This window comes from Oryctolagus cuniculus, chromosome 12, assembly GCF_051225735.1.
Source record: "Oryctolagus cuniculus isolate XC-2025 breed Fujian yellow rabbit chromosome 12, ASM5122573v1, whole genome shotgun sequence".
Classification (NCBI taxonomy): domain Eukaryota; kingdom Metazoa; phylum Chordata; class Mammalia; order Lagomorpha; family Leporidae; genus Oryctolagus; species Oryctolagus cuniculus.
The window spans coordinates 62,280,325-62,303,343 of NC_142878.1; the positions used below are offsets into that span (position 1 = coordinate 62,280,325).

The 23,019-nt window shown below is 40.0% G+C and overlaps 1 long non-coding RNA gene across 3 annotated transcripts in view; it reads right to left on the minus strand.

Annotated features, from left to right (window-relative positions):
• Nucleotides 1-19,989, minus strand: part of LOC149123077 (uncharacterized) — a 40,964-nt gene extending 20,975 nt beyond the window's left edge. The window contains exons 1-3 of one of the 3 annotated variants that reach the window (XR_016218017.1): nt 19,693-19,989; nt 17,550-17,668; nt 306-357 (exon numbers count right to left, since the gene is read on the minus strand). This is a non-coding gene — a long non-coding RNA (uncharacterized LOC149123077). Of the gene's footprint in view, nt 1-297; nt 358-17,549; nt 17,669-19,692 lie in introns of all 3 variants that reach the window. The other 2 variants (XR_016218018.1, XR_016218016.1) reach the window with 2 other exon arrangements.
• Between the last annotated feature and the right edge of the window lie 3,030 nt (nt 19,990-23,019).

A 23,019-nucleotide genomic window follows, 5' to 3' on the forward strand; every position in this document is an offset into this window, starting at 1 on the left:
ATTGAGCCACGGCGCCGGCTCAGAAGATTTGTTAAGTAGTAAAATCTTATCTTCACACCCCCTTATTTTAAAAAATGTATTTATTTGAGAGGCAGAGATAGAGTTAGCAACACACAGATAGAGCCCCATCCACTGATTCCCACCCCCATGGATCTGAACCGGGCCAGGGCCAAAGCTGGCAGTGTGGAACACAACCCAGGTCTTCCACATGGGTGACAGGAGCTCAGGTCCTTGAAGCATTATCACTGCCTCCCAGGGTGCATGCTAGAAGGAAGCTAGTATCTCCAATATACTCACTGCGTTACCTTATAGCTGATCTAAAACATCATTCAATTCTTCTGTAAATATACTCTGATTCTGGAAAAGATAAGAACTTTTAAAACAGAAACACAGCAGACTTCTTAGACTTTTAAGTTTTCTATTACTTTTACAAACATTACCAAATCTTAGTGGTTCTTGAGGTGTCTATGGCTGTTAAAGTCAGAAATTGGAAATGAAAGGGTCTAAAATTAAGAGGTCAGTTGGGCTTTGTTTTTTGATTTTTTTTTTCTTTTAAGGCCCATTGAGGAATCCAGTTCTTGCCTAACATCTGGAGAGTTTGAATTCACATGATGATCTCAGAGTCTCTTCAGTTCTGTTTTGTGTTTTGGTACTTAAAAAAAAAAAATCAATACACAAAACCTACACAGTATAATTGATTAAGTTTATTTTAACCACTGGGATTTTTCCTCTTGCAATGTTTCTCCTGAAAAAAATATGGTAGTTGGAGCTATTAAAGCAGCCACACTCAGGCTTTTGCCTGCATAGTTATTTAACACTTTGCTTTGATCTCCTTTTCCCCAATAAACTGATAGTTGGGTCAAGATTCTAGATCAGGTCCAGACTATGTTTTTGGCAAAGATCTCTTGATGTGCTATATTCAATTTCAGCTTTACTCTTTACGTCCTTCTCTCCCAGTCAGAACCTTTCTCCCTGAGAACATTAAGTCCTGGCAACTCTTGTGGCATAATACAGACGGCTTAAAGGCTCAAGTACGGCGCTTCCACGAAAACTTTTGACTTTGGCCTTGCTCTGTGCACTGGCACCGTCAAGAGAGCCAGAGGTATCAGTCACCAAGTAAACAGAGTGACTACTGATCTAGATTTACAGCCATGACAGTTCAGGAAGGACTTGCCCAGTGACTGCACAGAATCAGCCAAAGTTTGAGGAATGTTTTTAGGTCCAAAGATAACTCATTTGTTACCTTTTTCAGAGAAACATCGAGTAAGACCACATTCATCACAAATTTAGGCCACATTGGGATATCAGAAACAGAGAGCATGGTCTCGTCAGAGAGAAAAAAAATACAAAAATTAAGGATAAAATAATCCTTGGTCAATGTTTACTCATTTGTCTCTGTCCAAGTTCTTACTGTCAGACAATGATGCTCAAGAATGGAATAAAATAGATGACAATAAAATAGAAAAAATGTGCTCACAGCAGTCTGAGAAAACCAGGACAATATGTATTTCCTCCTTGCTGATAAAAAAAAAATATACATAAGACAGAACTGGATAGCCCTATACTTCAGTAGAAACATTGGATTATGTGTCCTAGATTCAACGGCAAGCTTTATGACTAACTAGCTATATGATCTGGGGCAAACCTCTAAATGTTCTAGATTACTGATGATCTTTAAAATGCAGATGTGGACTAGGTAATCCCTAGACCCCCTTCACAGGATGCTTTTGTGGAATGTGTCATTTCTAATGCTAAATACAGAATAAATGTGTATGAATCCATTGTTCTCAAGTAGTTCATAGAATTTTAGTGATTATCAGATTAAATAATATGACTTTACACAGAAATTCAATAAGGTATCTGATGATGGCAAACATGCAACCTTCCCAAAGTCTCTACCCTAAAAGTAGGCTAGAAAACACACAAAAATATCTTAAGACAGGCATCTTGTTCTTTTGACCAACTCCTGCTCCTTTCTTTTCCTTCCTTTACCCTGCAGGCTGTGGGCATACCTGCCACAACTCTGGTATAAACAGGGCTACAAAGCATTGTCAGTACACTTATATTTGAACAAAATGACCAGTGCTTGAGAAAATGGAGAACAAACTATTAATACCTATTCTCATATTTGGTGACTACCAATTTGTGAGAAAAGAATGGAAATGGTAATATTCCATTTAAGCCAAAGTCTTTTTTAATCCTGGAGAGGCACCGAAAATATAAATGTTTACAACCTTTCCAATCAACTCAATAAAATAGGTTGGCATCTGGTGGTAAAATGAGGAGTTAACTGGTATTGGTGGTACTCATTCTTCAATTTGGGCAGTGCAGGTGCAATAGGATAAGAGCTCAGGAAGATAGGCTGTTACAAATAAACCTCCTCAGTGACAAAATCTACACAATGGGTAGATGGACCATTAGGTAGGTGGATCAGTAAGAAAGTCAAATTCGATGTATTTATTTTAAAATAATCACTTGGAGCTGACATAAATAGGCTCCCTCCATTTCATGGTACAGTACATGCATTGTACTCCATGTGAATAAAGATCAGATGGTTATTGAAAACATGTGAATCCTTCACAATGTGGTTAGAGTAACATATGGTTTCAATAACCAAGCAGTATTTGTTTAACATACAGAGACTTTATTATTAAATGTGGTATGATTATTTAATTTAAATGTCAAATATTGAAACCAGCCTGGCTAAAGATTAACAGCTAATATCTACTTAATGTTAAATATTCAGCAAATGTGCTTTAATGTGGAATTACTACTTAACTACTTCAGTCCTGGAGCTTTTCTTTCAATTTGCCTTATTATCCCACAATCCCTATGTGTTAAAACCTTAGAATCACAAAGCTTTATCACTCCAAAGCTCCAACGTCCTTATAAAGCTTCAATCTTAAAAAATTCAATCTGCGCCTCCTTCCTTATCTATCTATTGAGGAAAAGCAGGGCAAGAGAGCTAAGAGAACGTTCTAGAGTTTCCATTAACAGCTTTCTCCTTGGGAGCTTAGCACTTTTGTTTTTCTCATACCACATTGTTTTTCTCATGGAAGGATTACATGGAGATCAGCAGCAGAGATTATGTCTACCTATTCTAGCCTCCGGACCATAGCAGGATCAGCACAGATAATTTTTTTACTTCCTTATAATACCCCCTTGATCCCCCCAAATTCTTTGATATGGCTTCAACAGCTCTCTGCCAGCTGAATGCACGGAATAAATTCCACACTGCAGACTTCACGAAGAAGAAAGTTCCTGCTACAGTACTTTGATATCTGTAAGAACAATGGAACTGAACCCAGCTATCTCACAGAGGAAGAATGACTGCCAAGACCTGAAGCCCAAAGTGAGGAGCCAGATCAAGACAGGGGAAGTACTGAGTTGCAAAACCAACAGCACCCGGAAATCAAGTAGGGGAACTTTTATGTGCTGGGTATGACAGTGATCTGGGTGGATCCAACCTGGGGTGGATGGGCCCACTTACAATTGAACTTGAATGCATATCTGAACAATGAGATAACTACTCTGCAAACCTGGATCTCCCAACTGTTCCTGTATTCTTACCTTCTTTGCTAAATTGGCTGTAGGAATGAGGCTGATTTAAATATTTTTGGAGTGAGCAACCAAAACGGTGATATACACATTGTTCATCAAGATGCATACAGGAAATATCAAGTAACTGGGCAGAGTTTGCCTAGAGAAATCAATAGGTAAGGGTGTGTGCGTGCGTGTGTGTGTGTGTATGTGTGTGTAGGGGAGGAGGTAGGAAGGGAATGGAAGAGATGGCAGGAAGGGGGTTGCTGTTTCAGAACTATATTCACAGGTTTCCTCTGCAGTGTGGAAGTCAAGGCAGGCTATTTCTATGTGGCCCCAACTAAAGAATTAGTCCTAACAATCAGAAAAAGAGGAGCAATGATTTCTTCTGATAATCAGAAAAACATTTATCGGGGCTTGTGCTGTGGCACAGTGGGTAAAGCCACCGCCTGTAGTACCACCATCCCTCATGGGTGCTGGTTCGAGTCCCAGCTGCTCCACTTCTGATCAGCTCTCTGCTATGGCCTGGGAAATCAGTAGGAAATGGCCCAAGTTCTTGGGCCCCTGCACCCTCGTGGGAGACCTGGAGGAGGCTCCTGGCTCCTGGCTCCTGGTTTTGGATTGGCACAGCTCCAGCTGTTGCAGCCAATTGGAGAGTGAAGTGAATGGAAGACCTCTCTCTCTCTCTCTCTCTCTCTCTGCCTCTCCTTCTCTCTCTGTATAACTCTGACTTTCAAATAAATAAGTAAAAAAAAAAAAAAAAGAAATACATTTATAACCACCAGAGTTGCCCAGTGGTAGAGTGAGGGGTCAGTGAGAGCTCCGAGCTCCTGGCCTTTGAGAATGTTGGAGTTAGGAGGGACTAAACTGCCCAGGTCAGCTGTTCAGTGACGTGGCCTATGATGTCTTGTGTGCAGCTGCACAAACCTGGCATTCGTTTTCCGTGAAGAAACTCTCACTGCAGATTTCTTAGGTGTGATTTTCTTGGTCAAGAGGGGTAAAGCCATGAGGAATGTAAGATACAGAGAAAATTGAGAGGAGATCCTGAGAAAGAAAAGTTGATGGAGAACAAGTAAATAAATAGTAGGCTGGGTTACCAAGGTGGATAAACAAAGCACTGTCCCTAGTTTGATATGTGAAAACAAAGAGCCAGGAGAAAGTACATTGGGTCAGGGCATTAACTGAAGGTAGAGACAGTTAACTGATAGTTTTCACTTCTTTCCTAGTAAGTGTGATGCTATTTTCTGAGGAAGCAAAAATTAGATATTTTTTTTATTTTCAAGGGAATCAGAGATCAAGGTCTGACAAGAAAAATCTACTAATAAGCAAAAAACCTGTTCAATGTCATCACCTATAAGCTTGGGATGAGAAGTCTCATTTGTATGGGTTAGGTAGAACAATAAGTAAGAAAGTACTTTCTAAAAAATAAATCTTTATTAAATGGCTTTCAGAATGGGTCATATTGCAAACCCAGATGTATGCTATATGTAAAAGATAAATTCAAACTAAAAGATTTCTCAAGATAGTGGTATCCCACAAAGTGACTTTAGAGGCATGATGTCTGCACTTACGTCAAGAGCTTCTAGCCTTGTGCCTGTAGTCTTTCTTCAAACTTAGATAGGAAGATCTTGCTTTATATGAGAGAGCAGAAGATGTTCTTCTGAACATTATTATGTACCAACAGAATATATATGACAGTGATTTTAAGAGTCATCACATGGCCGGCGCTGTGGCTCACTAGGCTAATCCTCCGCCTTTTGGCGCCGGCACACCGGGTTCTAGTCCCGGTCGGGGTGCCGGATTCTGTCCCGGTTGCCCCTCTTCCAGGGCAGCTCTCTGCTGTGGCCAGGGAGTGCAGTGGAGGATGGCCCAAGTCCTTGGGCCCTGCACCCCATGGGAGACCAGGGGAAGTACCTGGCTCCTGCCATCAGATCAGCGCGGTGCGCCGGCCGCAGCGCACCAGCTGCGGCGGCCATTGGAGGGTGAACCAATGGCAAAGGAAGACCTTTCTCTCTGTCTCTCTCTCTCACTGTCCACTCTGCCTGTCAAAAAAAAAAAAAAAAAAAGAGTCATCACATGAAACACTAACATCTCACGGTGTGGGTTTCAGAAATTTACCCAAATATAAACACAATTATTCAGAATGACTTATTTACCAATGAATTTTATTAACTGATTACTACTAGAACCCTCTTGCATAGTTTGACAGGGCATTTCAGAATGACCATTTGTGGCAATAAATAATTGAAATAAAAAAGTGAAAACTGAGTTGAGGCATCCTTGCAGGTGGAGATGTATTAAACAGAGCCAAACTATACCTGCTCACAGCTCTACCCCTGACTCTGCACTTCCAAGGCTTGATCCTCACACTTCATTCTACTCTATGTACTTGCAACCTTGTATGTTGTGTCATTTCTACCTTGTATTATTTCAGGCATGAAACTTAGAGTATGCATTTTACCAAAACCTCATATAACCTTCCATGAGTTTAATGACTTTAATGAGGAGTTGGATTCTCTGGCCATAGCAACACAGGCCTTTCACCAGGGCTGGAACCTGACGGCAGCCACTTAAAAGTCTGTTGTCTGCCATACTTGGAGACTCAAAATCTATCTCCAGAATGCCCTCCATAGCCCAGGAAGAAATTGGTAGAAATTCTGGACAACTAACAATCTAATGTGTTAAGATGAGACCACCCTATCTCTAAGAATGTTCATCCTTCATTACATTATGAGGTAAGACATAAAATTTTAAGTTGGAAAAAAAAGCCAATTAGTATTTTTGAGATACCGTATTCTATACTTCATCTTAGCCAAAAGGCTGAGAAGCAATGAGATACTATATTTTAATTTACATTATAGTTGAAGGCTTAAAGACTCAACTAAATTAAGAGTTCAAATAAAAATACACAGGCCATAGTTCAGGAAAATAGACAAGGGCTATAAATAATAACCAAATAAAAAGATGAAGAACCCAACTTTTAATGTGTAGAGAAGTCAGATCATTATGGCCAATGTTCTGTGTTCATTTTATGAACATTATGTACATATTATGAATAAAAGTTGAACAAATTAGGAATAGTTGTCAATAAAAATCATAGTTAATTCTTACTGAGCACTTGCTGTGTCCCAGACAGTGTTCTATATGTTCTCATGCATGTTATCACATTTAATTTTTCAAAGTTTTATTTATTTAAAAGGCAGAGTTACAGATAGAGAGGAGAGAGAGAAGAGAGAAAGATTCCATCCACTGGTTCACTTCTCAAATGGCCACAATGGTTGGGGCTAGGCCAGGCCAAAGCTAGCACCAGGAGCTTCATCCAGATCTCCCACTTGGGTTCGTGGTATAAAGCACTTAAGTTGCTGCTTTTCCTAGGCCATTAGCAGGAAGCTGGGTCAAAAGTGGAGCAGCTGAGGGGCAGATGATGTGGCACAGTGGGTTAAACCTCCACCTACGGTGCCTGCATCCCATATGGGCATTGGTTAGAGTCCCGGCTGCTCCCCTTCTTATCCAGCTCTCTGCTGTGGCCTAGGAAAGCAGTAGAAGATGGCCCAAGACCTTGGGCCCCTGAACCCACATGGGAGACCTGAAGAGGCTGCTGGCTCCTGGCTTTGGCCTGGTCCAGCCACCGCCGTTGTGGCCATTTGGGAAGTGAGCCAACAAATGGAAGACCTCTCTGTCTCTGACTGTCTCTCTGTAACTGACTTTCAAATAAATACTAAATAAATCTTTAAAAAAAAGAACCATCTGGGACTCAAACTTGCACCCTTATGAAATAATTGCTAGAATTTAGGTAATTCCCCATAGTCACAGCACTAGGAAATGGCACAGCTAAGATTCAAATCCAAATAGTCCAACATCAGAGTCAAATATTTGCCCACTATATGACCTGTGGAACATGATGGACATGATGGACAGAGAGTACACAGACAGACATAGGAAAATGAGGGTAAAACATCACCAAATGCTAAGTGACCATTTTTGGACACAATTTGTGAACTCCAGGTAAACAAATTTGTCTTCAGATGGACAGTTATCTTTTTCTGTAAGATTTATTTTATTTATTTGAAAGACAGAGTTACAGAGAGAGGTAGAGACATACAGAGAGAAGTCTTCCATCTGCTGGTTCATTCCCCAAAGGGATGCAACAGTCAGAGCTGAGCTGATCTGAAGCCAGGAGTCTGGTGCTTCCTCCAGGTCCCTCACATGGGTGCAGGGGTCCAAGGACCTGGGCCACCCTCCTCTGCTTTCCCAGGTGCAATAGTAGGGAGCTGGGTCAGAAGTGGAACAGCTGGGACTTGAACCAGCACCCACATGGGATGCTGGTGCTGAAGGATGGGGCTTTAACCCACTGCACCACAGTGCTGGCCCACAGATGGGGAATTTTCTAACATAACTGTGTAAAGACAGAATTGATGACCAGCATGAGTTCTCCATCCTACACAGAGGAAGGTCAGGAAGAGAGTTGATAACTTTGTCAAATCAGGCCACACTTCCATGTTGCTAGCAATGGTCCTAAGAATATCAGCAGAAATCATGGAGAAGGAACTCCCACCCATTCTAGGGATTTCAGAGGAAATTTTTTGTAATACTTTCATAAAATATCATATGGATTAGAATTTGTAATTCTCTTATAAATTCTTTTTATTTGTGGTTATAGATGCCACACAATTTAGCAGGAGTGCCCTTAACCTCTTCTACCAGTTGCACCACCATTGCGGCTGTTAGAGATGTTTGTTGAAACAGCAAACACTAGACTGCCAAGTCTCACTGATCAGGAAGTGCATTGCCTCTGCATTGGCTGTCAGTGTAACTTTATTTCTAATATGCTATGATGGCAGGAGGCAGTTAAATGAAAACCAGACCTGCTGACTCCTCATCAAGGAAGCAGCTCGTGCTGAGAGTGAAGGCTCCTTTGCGTCTGCTGGGTTTATACACCTCTCCTCCTGACTCAAGGCTCAGAGATCAGCCTCCAAACGTGGTAAAAGACAACAGCACTGTCTTGACTGGTTGATATCCCAGGATGGAGCATTAATTCGTGCTTTCAAGTTCATAGAATTTTATGTCTATTGTCCCCATGTCACTCACCAGCCACCATCCCCAACCACAGGGAGGGATTACTCAATACCTTTCCTTTCTTCAGCACATACGGCACTGTACATTTTATTAACAAGGAAGAAAAACTGCTTTCCCCAGCATCAAGGTGATCTTACTGGATTATTCAAACAGCTCCTGCCCTAATCTCTCCCCCCTCATATCACTTTCCTGTCCAGATTTCTAAAATAATAAACTCTCAAGATTGAGTTACAATATTCTCTATTTTAGGGGGTAGGTTCACATATAATTCCATTATGGAAAGAACTTAAATTAGAGGCTCTGAACATTTCATCTTCTCTCCCAAATCCAAACTAAAATTCAGAAGATGCTGCCCACTTGACCTCCCTCATCTACCTTGCATGTCCCATATATGCTCAGGCCAGTCACTGATGGAAGGCAGTTCACTCTGAAAAACCAACAAGCACTATTTTCTTCTATCCCTCCCATGAGGCTCCACTGTTTTGATGGGATTTGAGTCACACAAGCTTTAGCACCTCGGGAAATTGTCTTGTGACAAGAATAACCAAGAACAGAATCATATATATGAGAACAAAATAATAAAGAACAAAATCATATCTATGATAGGAACAGTTGAAGGAATTGAGAGTGTTTTTTAGAGACCAGAAATTCTGAAGTGTCAGAATAGAGGAGTTCACACATTAAAGAGTCATTTGCTAGGTCTCTGGAAGTCATGATTAAACCAATGCATAGAAGTTTCAGGTAGAAGGAATATAAATCGTGGCTTTACAGGAAAAATCAAACACAGCATTGCAACAGTTTGAGATGTTGAAAGACAATCAATTGCCTAAGAAGGCAGGGTACTTTATGTCCCTGCTGGTACAGTTCTCAAGCAGATAAAGGAGAATTATAAGTAGAGTATGTTGAGCTTGGAACTCATACATCAGATAAGGACTTGAGAGGACAATCACAAGGTATCCAGCTACCCTGGAATTCCATGACTTTACATCTGTGAGAATTTCACAAGAGCATTTATGGGTATAGATCCAAGAGCTAGGAAGATAGAACACCTGGCCACTGAGACTATTAGAACTGGAAATGAAGGTGAGAGGAGAAGGTGTGCATAAGTACCTTCTGCAACTGGCATCCGTCGGTTGTGGAGGACACAGCTTCCAAATTCTAATCAATAGACTCACCTAGGTGTGCCAAGTGCCTACCATGTGCCCAGCAGTGCATTAACTGTGAGATGTGAGATGTGCTGTACTGAGCATGGCTTCCACCACAGTCTTCAGCCCTTACTATGGACTTTAAAAATGAGTAGTTAGGAGAACATGTAAATTTTGGTTAAACACACACACAATGAACAGAGACAAGGTAACCCTATTTATTTGGGGGATAGATTAAGGGATATTTTTCTCTACAAGTAACACTTTATTTCAGTTTGGTAGGATAAATTAATAGTAAGCAAAGAGCAGGCATTTAGTGCAGGGGAAAAGACCATGTCAGAGTATCTGGGTTGGTCTTACCTCTGCTCTCCATTTAGCTTCCTGTGAATATACAACCCTGAGAGGTAGCAGATGATAAATCAAGTACATGGGTCCCTGCCACACATGTAGGAGACCCAGATGGAGTTCCAGCCTCCTGGTTTCAGTCTGGCCCACTCCATCTGTTGCAGTAATATGGGGAGTGAACCACTGTATGTAAAATTTCTCTGTCATACTCTCTTTCAAATAAAGTGAAAATAAATAAAAATTTAAAGTTCAGGCAAGGTTATGGGAGGGATATTTTTGGGTGCATAAACAATATATCAGAAGTTCCTGAATCAAAAATAGGTTAGAGGTTAAGAAACAGATAGCACGTACACATGGCTAGAGCATTTTAAGAAAAGGTTAGAATAGCAGGAAGTGAAAAGAGTGAGGACTAGATGGCACAGATCACATGGGCCATGTTAAAGTTTTTAAAGTTCTATTCCAAATGCAATGGTAAGACTTTGGAAGATTTTATTGCAGAGTATAGAATTAGATGACTGAGCAGGGAATGAATTGGTGAAAGACAAAGTGGATGCAAGGGGTCCAGTTGGGTGGTTTTGGCAGGAATCTACAGCAGACATGATGATGGTTTGGACAATGGTATTGGCAATGGGCAGGACATACACAAAAGCTATTTTGGAATATCAGTGATATAATCAATTGATAAATCATGTGAGAGGTTAAAGTGGGCAAAGAAATGGGCAAAAACCAGAAGGTGAACAGTTTAGGGAAGAACGTAAGATCAGTTTTCAATGTATTAGTTTTAAAGTATGCAAGTAGGGAAGGTAAAGAGGCTAGAAGAATATAAAGAAAAGTCAACAGCAAAGATTCAGGAGCCAACAGCATGGAAATAGCATTTAAAGTCACACTAGTCAATAGGAGTACCTAGGAGGAAAACATTAGGGGTGTTGAGCTCTAGGTTATCCTGACATTGAGAGAAGAGAGACAGGAGTCTGGGGGCAGGGGCGAGGTAGCCTGAGAAGAAAGAGTGAGAGGAGAGGAGAAAAAGAGGGGAACTTGGTGCCTCAGAAGCCAGAGGAGCAGGGGAGCTTTAAAATAAATAGCAGAACTAATCTATGCTCTAGACCAAATGAGCCTAACAGATAATTACAGAACATTCCATCCCACAGCTGTAGAATACGCATTCTTTTCATCAACACATGGAACATTTTCTAGGATAGACCATATACCAGGCCATAAAACAATTCAACAAGTTTTTAAAAATGAAACCATATTGTATTTTATTCTGACCACAACGGAATAAAGCTGGACATGAAAAAAAGAAGCTCCAGAAATCTTACATGTACATGGAGGCTGAACAACATGATCCTGGATGGATAGTTTGTCATTTAAGAAATCAAAAGGGGAATTTAAAACTTTATTGAAATGAAAGAAAATGAGAACATAATTTATCAGAACTTATGGGATACAGCAATGGCAGTGTTGAGAGAAAAGTATATAACATCAAAAATGGAAATTAATCAAATAACCTAACAATGTATTTCAAGGACCTAGGAAAGCAAGAACAAACAAAACTTGAAGTCATATAAAGAGATTTGATGAAGATTAATGAAAGACAACATAAAAGTCTTTTAAAAATACAAAAAAAATGAATGGAATAAAAAGAGCTGTTTCTTGAAAAGCTCAACAAAATTAGCAATTAGCCAGACTACCAAAGAAAAAAGGGAGAAGACTAAAATCAATAAAATCAGATGTTAAAGAAGAGTATGTTACAACTTATACCACAGAAATACAGGAAGCACTAGGAACTACTTTGAACAACTATATACCAACAAATTGGAAAACCTAGAAAAAAACTGCATAGATTTTTGGAAACAGATAGCGTATCAAAATTGAATCATGCATACACAGAAAACTTGAACTGACTAGTAACTAAGAATGAGCTTTAATCAGTAGTAGTTTCTCAACAAAGAAAAGCCCAGGACCAGATGGATTCACTGCTGTATTCTACAAAACTTCTAAGTGACTATGAACACACTTCCTCTGAAACTATTCAGACAATTGAAAGAAAAGGAACCTTTCTAAACTCCTTCGAATTACCTTAATTCCAAAACCAAAGATGCCACAAAAAGAACTATAAACAAATATCCCTGATGAACACAGATACAAAAATGATTAATAAAATGCTAACAAAATGCTTTTAATAAAAACTTTAAACAAATTAGGTATAGAAGGAACATACCTCTTAACATAATAAAGGCCATGTGTGACAAGCCCAGAGCCAACACAATTTTGTATAAGAGAAAAGCTGGAAGATTTTCTACTAAGATCTGGAATCAGACAAACATGCCTACTCTAGTGACTCTTATTCAATATAGTTCTGTATATTTTAGCCTGAACCACTGTTCAAGAGAAAGACAAACTGTATACCGGGGCCAGCATTGTTGTGCAGCAGGTTGTTATCACCTGTGACACCAGCATCCCATATGGGCACCACTTCAACTCCTGGCTGCTCCACTTCTTATTCAGCTCTCTGCAAATGTCCTAGAAAAGCAGTAGAAGGTGACCCAAGTTCTTGGAACCCTGCACCCATGTGAGAGATCAGGAAGAAGCTCTGGTTTTGGACTGATCCAACCCTGGCCATTGCATCATTTGGGGAGTGAACCAACAGATGGAAGACCTCTCTCCCTCTCTCCCTCTCTCCCTCTCTCCCTCTCTCTCCCCCTTCTCCTTCTCTCTGCCTTTCAAATAAATGAATAAATAAATATTTTAAAAATAAATAAAGTATATAGCAATAGGAAGGGATGATGTCAAATGATCCCAGTTTGCAGATAACATAATTCTATGTGTAGGGGAACCAAGAAACTCCCAAGAGAAAATTAGGACTGATTAGAGTTCAACAAAGTTGCAGGATACAAAATAAATTAAAAATCAGTAGTATCTTTATACACCAAATACAGACTTGCTGAGACATATTCACAATAGCAACAAAAAACTGTAAATGTCTTGGGATATATTTCACCAAGGGTATGAAAGACATTTACAATGAAAATTACAAAAGACTAATAAAAGAAATACAAGACACACATAAAAAAGTAGAAAAATGACCCATTCATGGACTTGAAGAACTTCATAAAAATATCCATACTATCCAGAGTGATTAAGATTCAATGGAAACCCATACGAATACCAATGATGTTTTTCACAGAGTTAGGAAAAAAAAATCCTAAAATTTATGTGGGAACACAAAGAACCCTGAATAGCAAAAGCAATTCTGAAAAAGAAAAATCTAGAGGCTTCACAATACCAGATTTCCAGACTTACTAAGGGGCCATTATTACCAAAACAGCATGGTAATGGCATAAAAAAATATATATATGAACCAATGGAATAGACTAGAAACCCCGGAAATTAATAAATATATCTACAACCAACTTATTTTTGACAAATTTGCAAAATCATCTCCTGGAGAGAGGACTGTCGCTTCAATAAATAGTGTTGGGAAAATTAGATTTCTACATGCAGAAGTCTGAAAGATTACGACCTTATACCTACATAAAAATCAACTCAAAATGGATCAAGGATCTAAATGCAAGACTTTAAACTATGAAACTTCTAGAGGAAATCAGGGGAAATATTACAAGGCATTGGTATAGGAAATGACATTTTGAATAAGACCCCAAAAGCCTGGGGGGGGGGGGGGAAGGGGGAGATGTGATTATATCAAACCAGGAAGCTTCTGCACAGCAGTGAAAGCAATCAATAAAGTGAAGAGACAGCTGACAAAATGGGAGAAAATATTTAAAAACTATGTATCTGATAAAGAATTAAAATTCATAGCATATAAGGAGCTCAAGAAATTTAACAATAATAAAAATCCATTTAAGAAATGGGTGAAGGATACGAATAGACATTTTTCAAAAGAATACAAATGCTAATAAACACATTAAAATGCCATCAGGGAAATGCAAATAAAACCCACAAAGAGGTGTCTTGTCACTCCAGTTAGAATGGCTATTTTCCAAAAGCAAAAAAATAACAACTGTAAAAATGTAGGCAAGGATGAGAAGTTGGAGTCTTCATACACTGTTGGTAAAAATGCAAACTGATATATTCTAAGACAAACACCATGCGTTCTCCCCAGTCTGTGGTAACTAGTAGAGTACCCAAAAGTTAATTTATAGGAGTGAAATTGATGCTGAGATGTGATGATTTTTATCAGCCCTTGTCTCCACTTTGAGGAACATTTTTTTTTTCCCTTCATACTATTTATTGAACTCCTTACTTAGGGTTATCTTATGAGTATAAAGCTAACAGAAATAGATCTTTGTAAAAAAAATAAGAACGGGAAAATGAGAGGGAGGAGGAAGAAGTGTGGGGGGTGGGGTATGTGGAAAGTATCACTATGTTCCTGGATCTGTGTATATTAAATACATGAAATTTGTACACTTTAAATGAAGTTTTTTTAAAAAAGTTTTTTTTTTTTTTAGTATTCTTTCTATGTCCGGCATTGTTAGGTATTGGTGTAAGATATTTAAAGGGTAAAATATATGATTCTTTGATACTTTTTCCCAAGATTTATGAAATCTTGATGCTATTTTAAGATATCCTGCCTGGAACATTAACAAAGAAAAGCAATAGGCAATATGAAAGGTCTAATGTAAAACAGGGCCTTCGGACGAGGCAGTGAAACGAAGGGGACTATTGATAATAAGGAATGTTTATTGAGCACTTACTATGTAACAAGATCTATCCTAAACTTTCCCATCTTTTGATTTATCTAATCCTGATGAAGAAAATCAGGCATAGAAAGATTAGGTAACTTGCCCAGTGTCACAGATATTGAGTGGCAGAGACAGAAGCCCAGGAAGTATGAAGAAGTGATCCATGTGGCGAGTAATTAAAGAATCTGAGATTCACTCTACCAAGTTACCTCAGAACTTCCTTGTGATCCCAGGATCAGACACCTGCTCGTTAGCCAACGGCTGCTCATGAAAAGCAAATGAGCCGAGCTGAATGAGCTGGGGAGAAGGAAGGAGACAAGCATTGACAGCCTCACAGCAAGTGAGTGGAACAGCAGAAAGAGGAATGAGCGTGCTCTCCCTGGTCCCCAGGGTGACACCTGGTTACATTCAGAAAAGTCCAGAGGCAGGAAATAGCAAGGAGATGGCAGAACCACAAAAAGCTGCAGAAGAGACAGGGGCTGCAAGGTCCCTACCACTAGGAGAAGAGCACATTCACGTGTAGGGAGGACTTTGGCAGCAATAGGCACCCGCAGACTTGGGGGCTCATCCGTGCTCTGTAAACACATGTGCTACCGCATTGGTTAAATATGATTTTGGACTTGCAGTTCAGATGACTAAGAAATGTGGCCTCAGACATTTCCCAGGAACTCTTGCCATGTTTCAACAAACCACAAGAATGACTGGGTAAGACCACCCTGAGAACTGGCACTCCGAGGTATGCCAACAGCCTGGTGGGCCCAAGCACTTCTGTCTGACCACTCCTCCAGATTCAACCACGAAACAGCCGAGAACTATCCTTCCACCCATCTGTTCTTTTCCTCGCCTGATCCTTCTCTACCTTGGCTGATTAGGGGTGACATTTTTCTTCATCCTCCCATCCACTTCACAGAACCTGTTTTCATTTCTATCTTGTGACTACTCCAGGGAAAAACAGGGCCACTATTTTTCTCCCAATCAGGAGAGCAGAGAGGCCATCAGGATAAGTGTTTTCCATCTACTGAATGTTCATCTGCTCTTTAAACCTCTCAGTTATATCATAAGACCACAGCAGCCAATGCTGTCAGGGCGACAGGCCACACTGATAACATTAACCTACATACCGTGCCCTTCCATTCCTAGTGGCGCCTTTCCTTTACCATCCTTAAATATCAACAGTTCTTGATTTCTAAATACAGGGCATGGAATCTAACTGCCAAGTACCACAACGAGAAGAGAATCTGGCCCCCGCCCACTCACATATTCCCAGCACCAGTCCTACAGACTTGACTCCTTCACGGCTAAACGCTGGGACTGAACGTTCCAATCAATTATACCCGTGGTTGGAGCCAACATTTGTTCCTTCCATATCATGTTTTCAATAATTAGAAAGTAAGTCTCTGGAACAGAGAATGCCTTGAGCTCGCCAAGGCCGAGCTCTGCTGATGACTTCTGAGTTCAATGAATGATTTTTCTGTGGCCACCATCACAAAAATAATCATTTTGCTGGCTAGTGAGAGTCAATTTTCTCTCACCACGGGCAGCCATTTGACAAGCATTCTCCTAAATGAATTTCCTGTTGAAAGCTGGAATATTTAATATAGTTTAGAATGAAATCCAAGTTAGCTAGAGGTAACTAAGGCTTTTATGACCATTTTAAAAATATCTACTATTGCAATCAGTGGAGTAGGGTGAGCTCATTATTACTCACCAGATGGTATGACAGGTCACCGAAAAGGATCGAATGATTCTTCAAAGGACAAACAGTGACTTTCCTAGGCCAGAAAACAATCCTTTGTCCATTCCAGATACTAAGGTGAGCAATGGATGACTGTCTATGAGTTTAGAGATCACCAGTGTTGGATCCACAGAGAATAATGGAATTGAGAAAGCTGGCTGTTGGTGCATCTCCCACCCTGTACCTTCCCCCTCCCCCCCAGCTTTATACATCCCTTCGACTTTCATGTTGAAATTCCTTTCTAAGATTCCTTTACGCCTTTGCAGAATTGCTTTCAGAAAATAAAGAAGTGTGTTATGGTCAGATACGGCCGTTCATGTCTTTAGGAAAGTAATTTTATTTAAGCTAATGGGTTTTTCACAGGCCTATGGATTGAATTCTAGGCACCAGCCATCAGGGGGAGTAGTTGTGGTTTTTTGTGCAGTGACTACCTGGTATTTATGATAGCAGAACTTCATCTCAGAATTTCCTAAAACTTATTGTCCTGCTTTACCAAAATGTGCAGGCGGGTCATTGGTTACCTGAAGAAAGACAAGGCTACAGCTCTAGCTCTTTAATGCTAATGTGGAGTGTCTCCTTGTCGTTTGTGATTAAGGCTTAGTCTCTCCCATAATGATTTCTGGTAGATTCTGGCAACATTCTTTCAGGCCTGTCAGTCTTAGGTATAAATAGTCACTGGATAATGCTTGCAGCTGTCCTTTGAAAACAGTAACTAAGAAGCAGAGGCTAAGTTATTCCAGAAATATATGCAGATTATATTTGAGATATTTCAAGTTTTTGACTTATGGCTCCTTGAAATGTAATACTTTAATCATATTTATATAATTTTAGTTAGAAGAATCTCAAATTATAGTGCATGATATTAAATCAGGTTGCATAGCATGATAGTATCTAACCTTAACTGGATATTCCTTATGTGCCAGAAGCTACAAACAAGTTACCTAGATTAATTCATTTAATCCTTATAGAAATCCTGAGAAATTTATTTTATGACTATCACCTTACCTCTTAAATGAAAGGACCGAAGTACGGAAATTAAGTAGTTTGTCCAAGATTATGGGCAAGAATTTGAACCACACAAGCGTGACTCCAGAGCTGAGTTAGTAGCTCCAATGCTGCTATTCCTGGTTATAAAAAGGATCAAACCAGGAATTTATTGAAAAATATAAGTGGTCAGACTGGAATGGAAAACTAGTCTCTTTCATTCCAAAGCTAGAACATATTTTACTAGCCTGCCCCACTGAAACCCAGCCAAATATTTCTCTCTAAAAAACAATAGAATAACTTTCTAAAATGTGGTCTAAATGCACATCAACAGTGGATCTAAAAATTGCCTTGTCAAAGCAGGCAGGGAGGGCACAGAGGTTGCATTGTGATGAGCATGGCAAAGGGGAGGATGCGCCCAGATACAGCCCAGGTCTCTTTTTACTCTGGGGTTCTGCTCCACTTGCCCTCTCCCCTTTTAGCCAGTGACCCTAAAACGTCAAAGCTGCTCAATTCTGCTTCTCAGATTTTCACCCTTGGCATGGCAATCTGATCTTGCATATTCTTCATTAACTCCAAGTTTATCCTACCCATCCTTAACAGAACTTGATGGAAGACCTTGGCTTTTAAGTCCTCTCTTTTAAATTAGTGCTTTAGGGATGACATTCTTGATTCTGGATCAAACCTCACTATCATTAACTGAGAAGAGACACTTCTTTTTGTATGTTACACTACCTCATATATTTGAAATATTCAAATATTAAGTTTCTTAACCTTGGTAATGCATCAGAATCAAGGAGATTTCTTAAAAATATGGATTTTCAGATAAATATTTCCAAGATACAAAACAAAAAACATTAAATGAGTATGTATAGTTTGTGATGATTACTTCAACTATGTGCCTAAAATTTTTGTAAGCTTTTCTGTGTATTATCCCCCAATTTTTTTTTAAGAAGTCTAAATTTAAAAATGTATGCATACCTGGTATTTTTCCCAAGGGCTACTGAATCAGCACTTTCTTCAGTAGATCCCAGGGAATTTTATTATTCAATTGTCCCTAGTCCTTGGGATAAATAGTTAGTTTTGGGAAGTACCAAAACTCCTTGGACAGTTAAATGTTATATTAAAAATTTAAGGCCAGGAATTTTGTTTTGTATAAATAATTAGACCAGGGAAGGGTGCACTTCAGTCCTATAAACTCATGCACAGCGTCCTGTGTGAACAGAGCTATGGAATATGTGGGTGCCTCTCTCAGTGCAGTAAAAGCTACTTTCTGTCTCTCATCTCTGGAGAGCAGAGCACAGCTGCAGAATGTCACCCTCCGAGAGGCCCCTTTCCCACATTCTTGTCCTGATGAGTCACTCTGTAAATACAGCAGGTAACCTTTGTGTGTTGAATCCTGGCCTCTGCTCTCATGCAGCAGGCCAACTCACTATAGAGAGAAAACTATCTGCCCCCCCCCACCTTCTGTGCTGAAGATAACTCAGTCATCGACTCCAGGAGGTGGTTCTGGGCCAAGTGAGCAAGTTATGGGGTTTCTGGCAAAAATAAGCTCATTTGTTTGGATGAAATTAGACCAATGGTTGATTTTGAAAAGGCCAAACAACTTTGTGATGCTCTCTGTTTAGCCTTGCTGAACTATGCTCCCTGACAAAGAGCTGTGCACAGGCTTAAGGTAAAACCAACTAGTCTCAATTCTAGAACGGAAGAGAAATGTTCATGAAGATTGGTCATTAACCTGCTACCTCCTCCAGAAAAAAATGGTCAAATTGGATTGAACTTCAGCATTCCTGGTTACTAGACTTGTGACTTCCCTAAGTCTCAATTCCCTCACAAGTACATAATAATCAAACCTATTTTACAGGATTATGTCAGGATTCATAAGATTGGTGCAAACTGCTTAACACAGAGCTGCACAAGTCAAGGTTCACTAAGCAGAAATTATTATTGGTAGTGATATTTTGCGAAAGCAACTGAGGGTCGTCATGTAAGGTTGTTCTAATCTTCAGGTCACAGAGAAAAGAAAAAGGCAAATACCACTTTAGTTAAGGTCCCTCGCAGTTCTTTGACCAAGCTCACTCACACCTCTGTCATTTTGAATTTCTTGATAAAGAGCTCAGCAGGAAAGGAAAGGAATCACCACTACAGTTAGAAGGAAACAAACCTGAATTTTAGGAGGTAGCAGGGTTGTTCTACCATGCTGCAGTCAGAGAAGAATGCATGTGGCATCCGAGGATTCATAGTAAATTTCTTGGTTCTCCTCCGTCTCATTTTGACAGTCAGTAAGTGAACAAGCACAGCAGAAGGACAGGGTGACCAGAGATTTCGACCTCTTAGGAATGAAGGTAATTCCTTCATATATAGCTAGTGGGACCAGCAGAAGAGTTAGCCAAGTGTGGAAAATCCAAATGAATAGTAAAGAAGGCTAGTTTCAGCTGCAGCCCTGATGATGGTCTTTTCCCCAGGAAAAGAGAATGATGAGAATTCTGGAGAAACTACTGCCAGATGGGCTAAAGCCAGTGAATGCAGGTGGTCCCTGTTGTATTTGAAGCTCTTGTTCTCCCAGCTGCTGGCAGAGTTGCTTGCTGATGGTTCACAACTTAGTCCTTTCTCAGAAGCTGACCTTCATCAAAGAGAGCTGTCTCACTCCAGAGCATACCCCTTCCCCAGGGGAAGTCTATAGATAACGTTTATTTGGTGAGAGGTTAAAAAGACCTGACCCCTTAACACTTTGTCTCCAGTTTGAGACATTGTTGAAGGTGTGACCTGGTTGCAGAGCTCTCAGTGGGATTGGCTGAGCACTTAATAGAAAATGAATCTGAAGTTCTCGCTCTGCTCAGTCCCACCTCCTACACTCCTTTACACCTACTGTTCCCAAACATACTTCACACCAGATCACCTGCACTCGGATATCTCTCAAAGTTTGTTCTGCAGCTGATACAGGGCAAGTCCCTAGCAGGTATCCTTTGCCCACTCTTGCTTCTTAAAAATCTTTACTTAGCATCCAGGCTGATCCTCAAATATAAGTTGGGTAATCTCACTGTATGTCATCGTTTCCCACTGCTATTAAAATCAAAGGTCTTTACTAGGCTCAAAATCTCCAAACTCACCTCTAGCCTCACTTCCTGCTACTTTTGTCCTGAAAGATTTCACTTCCCAACTTCCCTGCTGGCCTTCCTGGGTCAAGTGGTTTGCCAACTAAGGGTCTACACATAGGCCTTTCCTTCTACCTGGAGTGTTCTTCTCCCAGTGTATAAGCAGGTTACAACCTCTCTTCAGAAAGGTCTTCTGTGTCCTCCCTAATAAAACTATACTGTTCCTGTTTTATTTTTCTCCATAACCCTTACCACTACTTGAGATTATTATTGATTGAGCAGTTGATGATTTCTTTGTGGTCTTCCTTCCTCATTACAAAGCAACATCTATATAAGCAATGATTTTTTCTGTTCTGTCCACTGCTATGTCCCCAGTACCTAGAAGAGGACATATTTATATTAAAGGACAGTCATCAAATAGCAAATATATATGTAAACCAATGGATTAATAAGTAATATATTCTGAATCCATTTATCCAAGTATAAGATCATCTGAAATATGCTAACAATGATCCTGGCTTGGGGGAGTATCTTCATTCCAAACTTAGACTGAATTGTGTGGATTGAAGTGGCCTATTGCACACCCAATGAAAGGCCAAATGGTTTAATTAAAATACAAGTCTTAATGTGTGTGATGCTTTATTTCTGCAAAATGTTGTGAAGGAAGGGAATGGACTTGGGTACAAATGAGTACCCAATAACAATTGCATAGGTCTTCTTTCTTGTTTGTTTTGGGGGTTTTGTTTTTGGCTTTGCTGGTGTGCTCTTTTTTTTTAAATATCACAATGTTCATCCTTTTAACAGATGGGACATATATCCCAATATATCCCAAGCCCCCACCTTCTATAGATGGTAAAAGACACAGAAAGAGCTCAGTGAGCTGCTGTGCCACTCAGAAAATTCTGGGTAAAATAACCAGAAGCAGCTCCAGTCATTTAAGCAGAAGAGATTTTGTTCAGAAAAACGAGCCCTTGCAAAAATCCCTGGAAAGACTGGAGGAGTGAAGGTCACTTTCTGTCAAGGTATTTCCTTAGCTGCAATGCTGGTATCTGAAAAGTTATTAATGCAGTCTCCATTGCCACCACTGCTATAACTGTCTGATAGGCTTGGGTCAGTTGCCTGGCCCTGGAATGTGGGATCCAGCCTCTGAGATGCTCCTCAGCTCCAAGCCCTGTCTGCTAGCCCATTGACAGAAGAGACTGATCTCCCTCGGGCTCCACCAAGTTTGTTGGTAGGATGCCTGTTTCATTGGTAGCACTATATCATGTCCAGAACCTAGTTGTGCATTAGTCTATGGATTGCCAATTTTAGCCTTCCAGATACCAGTAGGTAAAAGAAAGGTTAGAAACCGATGTTGAGTCAAAAAACATAATCTAGCAGATGAACCAAGAGGGAGAACCTTTGAACAATGCTGTTCCCTAGCTTTGTAAGAATCCAGTTCTATACTGGGATGGATTTTTTGGAAGATAAAAAAAAGTTCTATTAACAATAACAATAACTTCCATGTAATGAATACTTCGTGTTTGGCATCACACAGATTCTTCAGTATTTATCATTTCCTTTATCTATTTCAATAACTCTAGGAAGCTGATACTAATATTGTTCCCATGCTGTGGATGATAAAATCAAGGCATAGAAAGCTTCAGAGGTGTGCCAGGAACATGTAGCTAGTGAAAAGAAGAACTGGGACATAACCAGTTTTTAACCAACATCCAGTATCATTCCCACCTCTAGCTTTTACCACATATGCCATCCATCAATGTAGAAAACTCTTCATCTGTAGCCTCCTCTCTCTTTTTCTCCCATTTCCCATTCTTATTTCTAACATATAACCTGTTACTATGAATGAGCATATATCTATACATCTCTGTATTCATCAACATGGGCCTCAGTACTAAATTCAGGCATATCCTGTTTCAACACTCTCAACAGATTAGTTCATTTCCAAAGATAGCTGTAGGGGGAAGCTTTGAAAGCCTTCTGAGAAATGGCTCAAATCTTAGGATGATGGAAGTAGCATGGTGGGGAAATACCAGTATCCCTAGTAGGAAAACTTAAAAGACATTTCAAAATTCTCTTAGTCATGCATCAAGGAGTCTTGAGAAAGACCAGTCACTCTGGCTATTTTTGTTACTGAGAAAATTTAAACACTCCTCTATTTGTTTAGTGGTTTCCTAGGTTATCTTTCCAGAGGTCACTATGGGCTGCAATCAAGGGAGGAAGAGCAAGAGGAGAGCATAGCTGAAGCAGAATGACAAGCACATCTCCTTCCTGCTGAGAACCCCCTGGGTCAACTGAGAAAGCCAAATGGAAGGACCTGGCACTGCCACCCCGAATGTTTACCTAGCATAGGCCTTCCAAGGAACTCTCCAAACTAGTCCTCCAAAAATGCTGTT